The sequence below is a fragment of the Mobula birostris genome, chromosome 2 (genome assembly GCF_030028105.1).
Source record: "Mobula birostris isolate sMobBir1 chromosome 2, sMobBir1.hap1, whole genome shotgun sequence".
In the NCBI taxonomy this organism is placed as follows: Eukaryota; Metazoa; Chordata; class Chondrichthyes; order Myliobatiformes; family Myliobatidae; genus Mobula; species Mobula birostris.
The window spans coordinates 74,457,181-74,472,200 of record NC_092371.1 but is presented as its reverse complement, the minus strand read 5'-3'; positions in this window follow the sequence as shown (position 1 = coordinate 74,472,200).

The following is a 15,020-nucleotide window of genomic DNA, read 5'->3' as shown; positions in this document are numbered from 1 at the left end:
CAGATCCTTGTGGAACACCACTAGTCACAATCCTCCAATCTGAATGTACTCCCTCCACCACCACCCTCTGCCTTCTGCAGGCAAGCCAATTCTCAATCCACCCGGCCAAACTTCCCTGGATCCCATGCCTTCTGACTTTCTGAATAAGCCTACCATGTGGAACCTTGTCAAATGCCTTACTAAAATCCATGTAGATCACATCCACTGCACTACCCTCATCTATATGCCTGGTCACCTCCTCTATCAGGCTTGTTAGACACGATCTGCCCTTCACATAGCCATGCTGATTGTCCCTGATCAGACCATGATTCTCCAAATGTCCATAGATCCTATCTCTAAGAATCTTTTCTAACAGCTTTCCCACCACAGACGTAAGGCTCACTGGTCTGTAATTACCCGGACTATGCCTACTAACTTTTTTGAACAAGGGGACAACATTCGCCTCCCTCCAATCCTCCGGTACCATTCCCATGGACAACGAGGACATAAAGTTCCTAGCCAGAGGCTCAGCAATCTCTTCCCTCACCTCGTGGAGCAGCCTGGGCAATATTCCGTCAGGCCCCGGGGACTAATCCGTCCTAATGTATTTTAACAACTCCAGCACCTCCTCTCCCTTAATATCAACATGTTCCAGAACATCAACCTCACTCATATTGTCCTCACTATCATCAACACCCTTGCTTTGTTGTGGCACTCATTTGTGGTTCAACATCCAAAGGCAGGCGTTCACGTGGCATGAGAAGTTTGCAATGTAGTACTCTGGACCTTCCTTTTCCTTGTTCAGGTTTTACTTCCTAGGTTGGCACATCCTCCCCAACCTTTCGTACAACAATATGGATGCAGTCCTCCCAATAGTTTCAAGCCTTTCCTGGGCCCCCGCGGGAGCCCAGATTCTTTACTAGGACACGATTCCAGGTTGTAGCCCTGTAAATCTCACTCAGCTGTCATAATTTCTCTTACCTCTCCCCAGATCTTTTGCAATCTAAACGGGCTTCTTGCACACCTCTTTTCCATCTTTCCAAGTATTCACTGTGGGTTTCAGGACTTTTGTCAGTGTTCAAGCTAAAGAGCATATCTGTGGTCAGCCTTGGCAGTATACCAAAGAGAAAGTAGAGCGAAGAGAATCCTCTTACAGTACTTCTGACCTTGTACAGTCGTAAGCATAGACCATTTTATTCAATGACTCTGAGAATCCTGCTACTTCCAACCTTGCACAGTCGTAAGTATAGACCATTTTATTCAATGACTCTTTCCAATTTTCTTTTTGACTTTCTGCTTGTGTTTTCAACATTTGCTGAAGGGTCAGGCTGAACCTCCCAACTTGTCCATTTCCCTGGGGGTGGTACGGTATAATTCTTGATCCTGCCTCGCCACTACGTTTTCTCAGTTGCATGATGAGTTGCTTCTCAAATTCAACCCGTTGGTCATGGTGTATTTGTGACGGGAACCCAAACTTCAGGGCAAAGACATTGAAAAGACAGTCAGCGACAGTTTTTCCTGACTTCGAGGTTGTGGTATATGCCTGTGCAAATTGTGTAAAATGGTCAGTAATCACCAGAATGTACTTGCATCCACCCTTGCACGCCCAAGTGAAGAAAGTCAGCTGACACAAGTTCAAATGGCTATGCTGTCATGATGCTCTTGAGTGGTGCCCTCATTCCCCGACATAGCTTCTTTTGCCTGAGGCAGGTATAGATTCTGAGTACATGGTGCTCAATGTCCCTCTGCATGTGGGGCCAGAAAAATCTCTCTCTTACCAGAGCTGTTGTGTGAGCAACACCTTGGTGCCCCTTTTTATCATGTAGCTCTTTCAGGACTGCACACTTGAAGTTCTCAGGTAGCACGAGTTGTGTTTGTTGGGTAGTTTTCTGATGAAGGATGCAATCCTCATCCAATACTAATTTATCCCACTCTCACAGAAAGCACCTGGCTCGCTTGCTTAACATCTGCATTTGTTGAAAAGTAGGTTTCAAACCTCAGCATACAAGGTCGATCACCGTTTTGACATCTCCATCCTTTTCCTGTCTTGCCGGATCTCTCTCCTGGACGGTGGTGGAACAGACGTGTTCACTGAGTCAACATTTACTGTGTCTAATGGTACAGATACTGCCATGGTCCGGGTATGTCTGCATTATGCTGCACTTCAATGACCTGGACTGTGGCTCCCACTGAATCGGACAAGGTACCTTCCATGCGCTCACTCAGAGTTGTTTCCATGGTGACCAACATTCGGGACAAAAAGTCAGCATCGACATTTTCTTTTCCTGAGCGATAATGGATGGTGAAGTAGAAACCGGCCAGTTCAGCAATCCATCTATATACAATTGCATTCGATTTTGCTGAAGTCAGATCATACGTGAGGGTGCTGTCACTGTAAACTGTGAATATTGAGGCACATTACAGGTAATTCCTAAATTTTTCAGTAACTTCCCATTTCAAGGCAAGGAATTCCAATTTCCCACTGTGTGAGCTGTAGTTTTTTTCTGCATTCATCAATGTTCGTGAACCATATGTCATTACTCTCAATTTACCATCTTGCTTTTGATACAGGACAGCTCCCAACCCCTGATTGGAGGCGTCAATGTGGAGAATGAGTGGCTGTGCAAAGTCTGGGAACCCCAGAACAGGTGGCTGTACCAGGGAGTCAATCCACTTCTCCGAAGTTTCTTGATGCATCTCTGTCCACCTGATTGATTTGCAAGAGGTCACACAGTTCCTCTTCTTATTTCTCTTTCTGATGCTGCCCCAACTGAGCTGGTTTTAACATAGGAACGTAGAAATGTTTCAAATGTTTTTTTGGTTACTCTCGTCTCTGCTTTTTAACAGGTCATAGAGGGGGGTCACGATTCGAGAAAAATCTTTAATGTACTGCCGATAGTAGTTTAATAGACCCAGAATCTTTCTCAGTTCTACCACTGTGCCTGGCCTCTTCTCTTTTGGCACTGTTACTGCCAGGGTGTCTGCAGGATCCATCTGATTTCCCCTGCCTACACAATTCTGCCCAGGTTATGAACCTCGTCCTTAAAGAGCCCACACTGCTTGGTTTAAGTTGCATTCCCTATGCCCGCATTTGCTGTAGCACTCTTCCCCTTCTCTCATCAAAGGTCTTAGAGAACACCAGCGTGTCATCCATGGTACACAGACTCGTCTCTTAATCCTTCAAGGCACTCTTCCATGAAACGTTGGTAGGCTGCAGGCGCATTCATGAGTCCAAAGGAGATTCAAATCCACTCATACAAGCCCCAGGGGGTCATGAACGCCGTTAATGGCTTGCTTTCCTTCATCATGAATCCTTGGTGGTATGGTCAAGTAACAGGGACCAGCATTACCGCCTAAGCTGTCTGCACTGGTGGAATGGGCTGGCTGTCACGAATAGTTTTCTTATCAGGTTGAGAGTTAAAGGGCAAAAGTTTAGGGGTAACATGAGGGGGAACTTCTTTACTCAGAGAGTGGTAGCTGTGTGGAATGAGCTTCCAGCAGAAGTGGTTGAGGCAGGTTCAATGTTGTCGTTTAAAGTTAAATTGGATAGCTATATGGACAGGAAAGGAATGGAGGGTTATGGGCTGAGTGCAGGTCGGTGGGACTAGGTGAGAGTAAGAGTTCGGCACGGACTAGAAGGGCCGAGATGGCCTCTTTCTGTGCTGTAATTGTTATATGGTTATATGGTTATAGGTCCCTATAATCAATACAGAGACGAAGGCTTCCATCTTTCTTTCTAACACACATGATTGGCGAGGCGCAAGGAGAGTTAGATTTCTCGATCCATGATCCTGTGGATGATTAAGTCATGCAAGTAATCCTTCATTTTGTTGTAGAGGGTTTTTGGAACTGAAATATAAGAGCAGGCAACCGGTTCATCAGCTTTGAGAGAGATGCTCAGCTGCAACTCTTTGATACATCCAATGTCATTGTCTGATTTTGAGAAAGAACGATATTCTTCTCATAGCATCTGCTTCACAATCTGCTGCTGTTGTATATTTAGGTGGCTCACATCGACTGGGGTATCCAATAAATCAGAGTCGAGTTCACCCATATCATCCTCTATTTGGTGTCAAGTGGCTGGGTCGAATATGGCACCTTCTTGCACAGTGATAGGCACAGGGATTTAACCGTTTGTACTGTCCCGAGCACTGTCTTCTCAGCAAGGACGATGCCATGGTCTGTTCTGTTGTGCACACTAGTAACTATGTATGGATGTGCACCCCTCTGGAGTGTTGCAAGTTTTTCACACAGTTCAAGGCTTCTGGTTCAAAGAGCATTATTTTGTCTTCTCTAACAAATGGAGGCTGTACATAGCATTGAATTTGCGTTGTTGTATATTCTGGTACGTTAACTCTCTCCTTTGTCGTTTTTACTCAATGCTCAGGGACTGTCAATGTTAATCAGATTGATAAATGCCTTGATTTTGCTTCTCTTAAGGCTGGGAATTCAGTTACTACTTCATACAACATTCTCCCTTCCTGTCTTCCTTCGTCACTCTCCCTTATAATCTGTTCAATCATGTTGAATCCAATGATGGGATGGGATAGAGGTCTGCCTTTCAGAACCAGAACCGGTATGATCACAAACAAGAGAAAATCTGCAGATTCTGGAAATCCAAGCAACGCACTCAAAATGCTGGAGGAACACAGCAGGCCAGACAGCATCTATGGAAAAAAGTATAGTTGACCTTTCGGACCGAGACCCTTCAATTCTTTTGCACCAGTCAAAGCTAATTTGAAAGTGCTCTCAACCCATCCTACATATGGCATGCTTGCACCATTGGCTGCCACCAGCTGTAATGCCTCAGGTGTCCCTACGCCTCCAAAACATCCCTCAGTTTGACTCCAGGTAAGTGCCTAGTTTTCCACTGCTCATCTGTGATGCACACCTGTGTCCCAAATCACTTCACTTCGATGTCCCTGTAAGTGGCATTCTACGAGGCACTGTCTGCCCAACGGTGAAGTTACACAGACGAATGCTATACGGACATACGGACTCCATGCTGCTGTGGTAAAAATGAATCATTCTGTGAAGCAGCTTGAGATGGCTGTTGAGCTTCAGACAGCAATGCATATGATACCGTTGAACACTGCTGAAATGGGGGGAAATTTTGCTGTGGTGGGTCTGGGTATGATTGAGGCAGAGCCAGTACCATTAACCGGTTTTGCTTTATCCACCACTGTTTCTGTTCCATGCTTGGCCCTCTCTGGAGTTCAGACAAGACAGTATTTTGCCCCACAGACTGCTCGGGCCTCTTTGTACCCTACCCGGGTGGTTGCTGGTAACTCTGTGCTAGGTCCTGTGGATGAGAAGGAGTTGCTCCCACCTCCCGTTTTTTATTTGAAACTGAAAAGCATTATTGATGCACAGGTATGGGATGTTAAAGTTGCTCCTTGACCTGTGCAATGTCTTCACTAAGAGTTTTCAAATGTGACACTCAGTCTATATGAGTCCTTTCCATCTGACACTTAAACTCATAGGATGTTCCTCTGACTGAGCAGAGTTAACAGTGGCAGTGCGGACTGACCCAGCTGGCTTCTGTTTATTCTTTTTCTCTGCTTCATTTGCACATGCAATGTTTAACTATTAATATTCTCATCTGAGGTTTTGGGATCTAAAAGGTATGGCTGAAGTCCTTTTGAATACGATCACTTTGTACACCGATGAGTACAGTTTGTAAAAGCATACTCTGCTCTAAGACTGGGTCATATTTCAGACCAGGCTTCCCTTCCTGTGATGCAAGTAGTACTTTCTGCTTCAGATCAAGGACATGTATTAAGAAACCTTGCGGCGTCTCTGTACTGCGTTGGGCTTCTGCTGTCAACTGCTTATACAGTTCAGTTGTCCCTTTTTCTTGATAGTGTGAGTGGAGGATCTGTCTAAGGGTAGGTAAGTTCCTTTGATTTACCCTCGAGATAACTGTGCAACTGGAGCCCGGGCATAATCGCTCTGATCACTGCATTGATTATCTCCTCCTCTGGATAGCCTCTATTTAGGACGCTTTCTATCTGGTGAGCAAGGCTAGGAAACGACAACAAGTCTTTCCGACCGGGCTCACCAATCTGACCAGATATTTGAAAGTCTTTGCACCATGCTCGTGAGACAATTTCCCTTTGAACTATCTGCTGCGGATTCACACGATTTCATCCTGGTAGGAGCTGACCTTTGTATTGAACTGCAGGTTTCTGTAATTTTCCTATTTTCTTCCTCAGTTACAACACCCACGTTAGCAGTTGAAGCAAACGCTAAGTCATTTAACTTGTCTCTTACTTGTGGAAGTTCCTTTCCTCCAGATTTCCCAGCTCCTCTCTTTCCAGATGTCACTTCTTAGGGATACAAGAGAGAACCGTGTTTTCTTCGCTTTGTCCTCTCCTGGGATCTGAAGGAAGCTCCTGAGTTATACCAGCTTATCTTTAGATAATTCACGCACTTTCTCACTATTTTCTTCTTGGAGATTCCTAAGCACATCCGGTTCCTTTTCCTCTTGGCAGTGGTGTGAGTTATTGTGGTGACTGTACGACTACCTGCTGCCGACTGAATTCTGCGTTCACTGTACCTCAAGTGCACGCACTGCTCCATCAGCTCTCAGCCTCACCCTCACCTCAGGCAACTGCCTCACTCTGCTGCGGCTCTAGGTGATTAAGAAAAGGCTGGGTGCAGCTTGGATGAACTCAATCTGGCAAGGAGATGGTCCATCCGCACACCTAATCCCAGCGGTGCCTTCAAAATTTTGTAGTACGTCTAACAAAAAGGGGAAGACAAATATAACATAAATGTTGTCATGTTCATGCATCGATCACTTCATGGTGAGTGAGTACGGCGTGTACTGCCCCTCCCTAGGCGTTCTGGCAGGCATGACCAATCAATCGCGTGCTGAAGATTGAATGCAAGCCCTTACAAGTCAATGGCAGACTCGGTCCTCAATACTATAAGAGAATACCTTGCACACACAGAATATCGTCCTTACTCATTTGGAGAAGAAGGATGCTTATGTCAGAATGCTGTTCTTGAACTACAGTTCAGCATTCAACACCATTGTTCCATCCAGGCTCGACAAGAAGCTCAGAGACCTTGGCCTTGACCCTGTCTTGTGCAGCTGGATCCTGGACTTCCTGTCAGATCACCAGCATGTTGTAAGGGTGGGCTCCCTCACCTCCAACCCTCTGACTCTCAATACAGGAGCCCCTCAGGGTTGCATACTGAGTCCCCTCCTTTACTCCCTGTGTACCCATGACTGTTTTGCCACCCACAGCTCCAATCTGCTAATTAAATTTGCTGACAACACTACATTGATTGGCCTTATCTCAAACAATAATGAGGTGGCCTACAGGGAAGAAGTCATCCCCTGACACAGTGGTGTCAAGAAAACAACCTCTCCCTTAATGTCGCCAAAACAAAGGAGCTGGTTGTGGATTACAGGAGGAGTGGAGATGGGCTAACCCCTATTGACAATGGATCTGGGGTTGAGAGGATAACCAGCTTCAAGTTCCTTGGCATCCACATCACTGAGGACCTCACGTGGTCTGTACACACCAGCTGTGTGGTGTAAAAGGCACAACAGCACCATTTTCACCTCAGATGGTTGAGGAAGTTTGATATGGGTCCCCAAATCCTAAGAACTTTCTACAGGGGCACAATTGGGAGCATCCTGATTAGCTGCATCACTGCCCGGTATGGTAACTGTACCTCCCTTAATCGCAGGACTCTGCAGAGAGGGGTGCGGACAGCCCGGCGCATCTGTAGATGTGATCTTCCTATTATTCAGGACATTTACAAGGACAGGTATGTGAAAATGGCCCGTAGGATCATGGGGACCCTAGTCATCCCAACCACAATCTATTCTAGCTGCTACCATCCGGGAAGCGGTACCGTAGCATAAAAGCCAGGACCAACGGGCTCCGGGACAGCTTCTTCCATCAGGCCATCAGACTGATGAACTCACGCTGATTTGAGTGTACTCTATATTACATTGACTGTTCTATTTATTATAAATTACTATGATTGCACATGGCACATTTAGTCAGAGACATAACATAAATATTTTTACACCTCATGTATGTGAAGGATGTAAAAAATAAAATCAATTCTATTCTCAAAATTTTCAACTAAACACATTTGCATGTTTTTAAAGTAACATCCGTTTTTTGCTCAGCAGGAAATGATATTCACACTAAATAAATTATTTTAACTCTTTTTAAAAATTATTTGAATAATTATTTACAACTGAATTGAACATATTTCAAGCTTGTCACACAACATTAGCACAAAAGAAGAAGTATAAGTTAGGATGGTGTAAAAGGAGAAGAAAACAGAATGAAGAATATCCTGTTATAGATATAGGGGAAGTGCAGTACAAATAGACAGGTAAAGTACATGGGTCACGACAAGATAAACTGAGAGATCGAGAGTTCGTCATTATTGTACAAGAAGTCAACTTAAGAAGCTGTCCTTGAACCTTGCGGTACATGTTCTCAAGATTTTGTATCTTTTGGTAAATTGGGAAATCGGTTTATTATTGTTACGTGTACTGAGGTCATAAAGTTTGTCTTGCATACAGTCCATACCGAAAACCACTGTAAGTGTGCAACACAAAAGACAATACAGACAGAAAATAGAAACATGGCTCCTACAGAGGGGGCAGGAGAGAGAATGTCCGGGTTGGGAGGGATCTTTCATTATGTTGGCTGTTTTCCTGAGGCAACAGGAAGTGTGGATAGAGTCAATGGATGGAAGACTGATTCCCGTGATGGAAATGGGCTGCATTCACAACCAAGCAATTTCTTTTGGTCTTGGGCAATAGCAAACAACGGTAGCCAGCGGGTTAGGTCCTATTGGGCTGATGATGAATGACGGTTTGGCGACTTTGGGAAATGTTTGCTTGGAATCCTTTTATTTCCTGCTCCCTAATATTTTTAATTCAACTCTGAATTGGGTCACTTGGGCTGAAACAATTTGTAACAATCAAGGGGAGCAGTGGAGAAATCTTGCCTCAGTACACATCCCCCTCTGTGACCCATGGACAGTTACAAAATGAATGAGCTTTTGCATCCAGGCCAGGGGAACCCCATTGAAAATTTGTATGTCAGCTGCCTGGTCCTCAACCTGGAATATTGGGCTGTCACTTAGGAAACAGATCAGACACTGCCCCCTCAAGGTCAGTTGGAGTAAGTGTAGGAGACTGTCTTATCAGAAATGTAATGAAAAGAATTGTAAAGATCCCACCATTGCGACTCCCATCCTCACCCACACGTAATTACTGTAGTCCAATGGCACATTTTCAGCAGGTAAAACTCAAAGAATTATCTGCAGATGCACTAAGTCTGAAATAAAAGTGTAGTATTCTAGGTGCAGCAAGACAGATCACAAAGCGCTGCCACGGGTGATTAGAACAGCTCAGCACGTCACTGGGACTCAACTACCAGACCTGGAGACAATCTACAACTCTCGATGGCTTTCCTGCAACATCAGTAATGACCCATCCCATCCCGCACATTGTCTGTTCAATCTCCTGCCATCTGGTAGGAGATACAGACACATCTCTGCCAACACTGAAAAACAGCTTCTGCCCAAGGGCAGTTGAGCAGCTGAATAAGGCTACACCCTGGCTTGCCAACGGCCTTTGAGTGTTATGGACCATCAAAGTTGCATGTAAATACAGGACTTTTTAAAATTAAGCCATACTGCCTGCATAGCAAATATCTGGAGTAGCACCACAACCTTATTGTCTAGAGCAATGACAATGAAGTTCTATTTTATTCTAAAAAACAACTTCTGGAACTACTCGGAAGCATACAGAATGTGGAGAAAAAGTTAGTGTTTAATTAGAGGGGGTTCTGCCAAAAGGTGTCTGCAACGAAACATTAATATGAGTGGCATGGTAGCGTAGCGCTTCGTGTAATGCTTTACAGCACCAGCTGTAATATCAGGGTACAATTCTGGCCGCTGCAAGAAGCTTCTATGTTCTCCCCATGACCATGTAGGTATCCTCCCGGTGTTCCGGTTTCTCCCACATTCCAAAGACGTACAGAGTAAGATTAGTAAATTGTGGGCATGCTGAGCCAGGAACATCATAACACTTGTGGGTTACCCCCAGCTCATCTTGGTCTGTGTTGGTACTTGACACAAACAACACTTGTATGTTCCAAACTTGCCATGCACATGTGACAAGTAAAGCTAACATGTTACATTTTTAATGTATTTGACTGTTTCACTTTCCACAGAGCAACAAACAAGATGGAGGAACACAACAGGTCAACCTCAGCAGGACATACATGCAAACCCTATTTTATACTCAACCTTTGAGAAAGACTCAAGCTCTGACATTGCCCTCATTACACCAGAGGGCCATTTTTCAGCTGTTTTGTAGGTTAAGAATTCCAATTTGGTAACATCAATACCCTTGAAAGTCTTACATAAAGTAGTACATATGGCCCAGTCCATCATGGGTAAAACCCATCCCACCATTGAGCATTTTTGCAGGAAAGTAGCATCCATTGTCAGGGATCCCCCACCACCCAAGACATGCTCTCTTCTCGTGGCTGCCATCAGGAAGAAGGTACAGGAGCATCAAAACTCACACCACTGGGTTCAGGAACAGTTATTACCCCTCAACCATACCATCAGGCTCTTGAACCAAAGGGGCTCGCTTCACTCAACTTCACTTGCCTCATCATTGACACATTCCCACAATCTATGGACTCACTTCCAAGGACTCTTCAAGTCATGTTCTCAATACTTATTGCTAATTTATTTATCACTATTAGTTCTTCCTTTTTGTATTTGCACAGATTGTTGTTTTTTGCACACTAGTTGAATGCCCAAGTTGGGTGGTCTTTCGTTGATTCTGTTATGGTTATTATTCTATGGATTTATTGAGTATGACCACAAGAAAATGCACCTCAGGGTTGTATATGGTGACATACATACATACATACATATATACACACACACACACACACAGACACACACACACATATATACACTTTGATAATAAATTTAATTTGAACTTTGAACTTTATACCATGTGCCAGTCTCCTCTAGGACTTGAATTGACAAGCTCATGGCTCTCTTATGTTTCTCAACCCAAAGAATTGTCTCCCTAATTATCCCCACAGATGTTGTCTGACCTGCTGAGTTCCTCCAGCAACTTGGGTGTGACCCACATTCCAAAATCTGCACTCTCTTATGTCACTCTTTCCACAGATGCTGCCTGATCTGATGAGTGTATCCAGAATCTTCCAACCACAAGAGACGCTGAAAATCCAGAGCAACACATAGGAAATGCTGGAGGAAATCAGCAGGTCCGGCAGCTTCTAAGGAGCGAAATAAAGGGTTGACATTTTTGGCCAAGAAACTTCATCAGTATACGGAATAAGATAGATGAACTTGCAGCACAATTACAAATTGGCAAGTATGATGTTGTAGGCATCACTGAATAATGGCTGAAAGATTATAGCTAAGAGCTTAATGTCCAAGGATACACATTGTATTGAAAGAATAGGCAGGAAGGCAGAGGGGGCGGTGTTGTCCTGTTGGTAAAAATGAAATCAAATCAGTAGGAAGAGGTGACATAGGGTCAGAAGGTGTTGAATCATTGTGGATAGAGCTATGAAACTGCAAGGGTAAACAGACCCTAATGGGAATTTTATACAGGCCTTAAAACAGTAGAAAGGATGTGATCTACAAATTACAATGGGAGAAAGAAAATGCATGCGGAAAGGGCAATGCTACAAAAGTCATGGGGAAAATCAATATGCAGGTAGATTGGTAAAATCATGTTGGTGTTGGATTACAGGAGGGGGTATTTCTAGAGTGCCTATGAGATGGCTTTTTAGAGCACATTGTGGTTGAGCCCACTAGAGGATCATTTATTCTGGATTGGGTGTTGTGCAATGAAACAGAATTGATTAGAACCTTAAGTTAACAGAATCCTTAGGGGCAAATAATCATAATGCAAACAAATTCATCCTGAAATTTGAGCAGGAGAAGCTAAAGTTAGATGTATCAGTATTACAGTGGAGTAAAGAAAATTAAAGAGGCATGAGAGAAGAGATGGCCAGAATTGATTGGAAAAGAACACTGGCAGGGACGATGGCAGAGCAGCAATGGCTAGAATTTCTGGAAGCAATTCAGAAGGCACAGGATATGTACATCCTGAAGAGGAAGAAGTATTCTAAAGGAAAGATGACTACAAGGGAAGTCAAAGACAACATAAAAGCTAAAAAGCGGGCATATAATAGAGTAAAAATTAGTAGGAAGATAGCGGGTTGGGAAGCTTTCAAAAACCAACAGAAGGCAACTAATAAAGTTATTAAGAAGGTAAAAATAGAATACATAAGTAAGCTAGCCAGTAATATTAAAGAGGATACCAAAAGTTTCTTCAGATACAATGTAAAGAAGAGGCAAGAGTGGATATCAGACCACTGGGAAACGATGCTGGAGAGGTAGTAATGAGGGAGAACAAAATGGTGGACAAACTGAATAAATATTTTGCTTCAGTCTTCACTTTGGAAGACACTAGCAGTATAATGGAAGTTCCAGATGTCAGGGGGCATGAAGTGTGTGAATTTACCATTACTAGATAGAAGGTTCTTGGGAAACTGAAAGGTCTGAACATAGATAAGTCACCTGGACCAGATGGTGTACACCCCAGAGTTCTGAAAGAAGTGGCTGAAGAGATCATGGAGGCATTAGCAATGATCATTCAAGAATCACTAGATTCTGGAATGGTTCCAGAAAAATAGAAAATTGCAAATGACACTCCACTTTTCAACGAGAAAGAGAGGCAGAAGAAAGGGAATTATAGATTATAGACCAGTTAGTCTGAACTCAGTGGATAGGATTATTAAGGATAAAGTGTCAGGGTACTTGGAGACACATGATAAAATAGGCCGTAGTCAGCATGGTTTCATCAAGGGAAAATCATGCCTGACTAATCTGTTGGAATTCTTTAAAGAAATAACACGTAAGATGGACCAAGGAGGATTAGTTGATGTTGCGTACTGATGTTCAGTTCAGGTTGATATTCTGATATTCAGAAGGCCTTTGGCAAGGTACCACACATGAGGCTGCTAAACAAGCGATGAGCCCCTGGTATTACAGGAAAGATTCTAGCATGGATAAAGCAGTAGCTGATTAGCAGGAGGAAAAGAGTGGGAATGAAGGGAGCCTTTACTGGTTGGCTGCCGGTGACTAGTGGTGTTCCACAGTGTTCTGTGTTGGGACTGATTCTTTTCACGTTTTATGTCAACGACTTGGATGATGATATTGATGTCTTTGTTGCAAAGCTTGCAGATGATATGAAGATAGGTGGAGGGACAGGTAATTTTGAGGAAGTAGAGCGGTTGCTGAAGAACTTAGACGGATTAGGAAAATAGGTGGAAAAAAAGCAGATGGAATACAGTTTTGGGAAGTGTATGATCATACATTTTGCTAGAAGAAATGAAAGGGTTGACTATTTTCTAAATAGAAAGAAAATACAAAAATCTGAGGTGCAAATGGACTTGGGAGTCTGTGGTGAGGAAGACAAATGCGATGTTAGCATTCATTTCAAGAGGACTGGAAAATAAAACAACACCAATTGTGGTTGGAAGCACCCACGTAGGATACCACGGAGGAAGTGTGGATGCAGAGTAGAGTTACAAGTGCATTTAAGGAAATGGGGTTGTAAACTCCCTATACTGACTACCTTGCTGGCAAACATGCAGTCTCTGGTGAGTGAAATCAATGACCTCAGAGCTAGGGTGCTGAATCAGAGGGACATTAGGACCACATGTGTCCTTTATTTCACGGAATCCTGGTTAACCCCTTCCGTACTGGATGCAGCAATTCAGATCGATGGGTTTACTATACACCGCCAGAATAGATCTATAGAGTCTCTCAAAAGCAGAGGTGGAGGAGTATGCCTCATGATCAACTCTTCTTGCTGCACAAATATATCAGTGCTGTCCCAATTCTCCTCACCAGACGTGGAATATCTAGCAGTAAAGTGCCATCCTTTTTACCTACCACGGGAGTTCTCCAGGGTCATTTTGGTAGCAGTACACATTCTACCTCAGGCCAATGTCAATCAGCTTTAGATGATCTGTGCAATGGAATCAACATGCACGAAACAGCGCACCTTAATGCCTTCACCATTGTTTTTGGAGAACTTAACCAGAGCAGTCTGAAAAAATCACGAAGCAATTACCATCAACAGATCACTTGCAATACTAGAGGAAACAACACATTGGACCATTGCTATGCCACCATCAAGAATGCCTACCGTACTATTCCACGCCCTCACTTCAGGAAGTCTGATCAGCTAGCTGTACTTCTACTCCCTGAGTTTTGGCAGAGACTGAAGACTGCAGCACCAGCAGTGAGGGCCAAGAAGATATGGACAAGGGAAGCACAGGAGCGCCTACAGGACTGCTTTGAACCAGTGGGCTGGATTGTATTCAGGGATTCATCTTCGAACCTGAATGAGTATGCTGCAGTTGTTACCGACTTTATTAAAACCTGTGTGGATGAGTCTGTGCCTACAAAGATTTATTATACATTCCCAAACCAAAAGCCATGGATGAACCAGGAGACATGTCATCTGCTGAAGGCTAGACCTGTGGTATTCAGGTCTGGCGACCCAGGCCTGTACCAGAAAACCAGGTATGATTTGCGGAGGACTATTTCAAGGGTGAAGAGACAATTTCAGATGAGGTTGGAGATGACATCGGATGCACGCAACTCTGGTGGGGTTCCTACAAAGAGAAATCCAATACCATGAATGGCAATGATGCTTCACTATCGGATGAACTCAATGCCTTCTATGCACGCTTTGAAAGGGAGAATATAACTACAGCTGTGAAGATCCCTGCTGCACCTGATGACCCTGTGATCTCTGTCTCAGAGGCTGATGTTAGACTGTCTTTAAAGACAGTGAACCTTTGCAAGGTAGAAGGTCCAGATGGAGTACCTGGTAAGGCTCTGAAAACCTGTGCCAACCAACTGGTGGGAGTATTCAAGGACATGTTCAACCTCTCACTGCTATCGGCGGAGGTTCA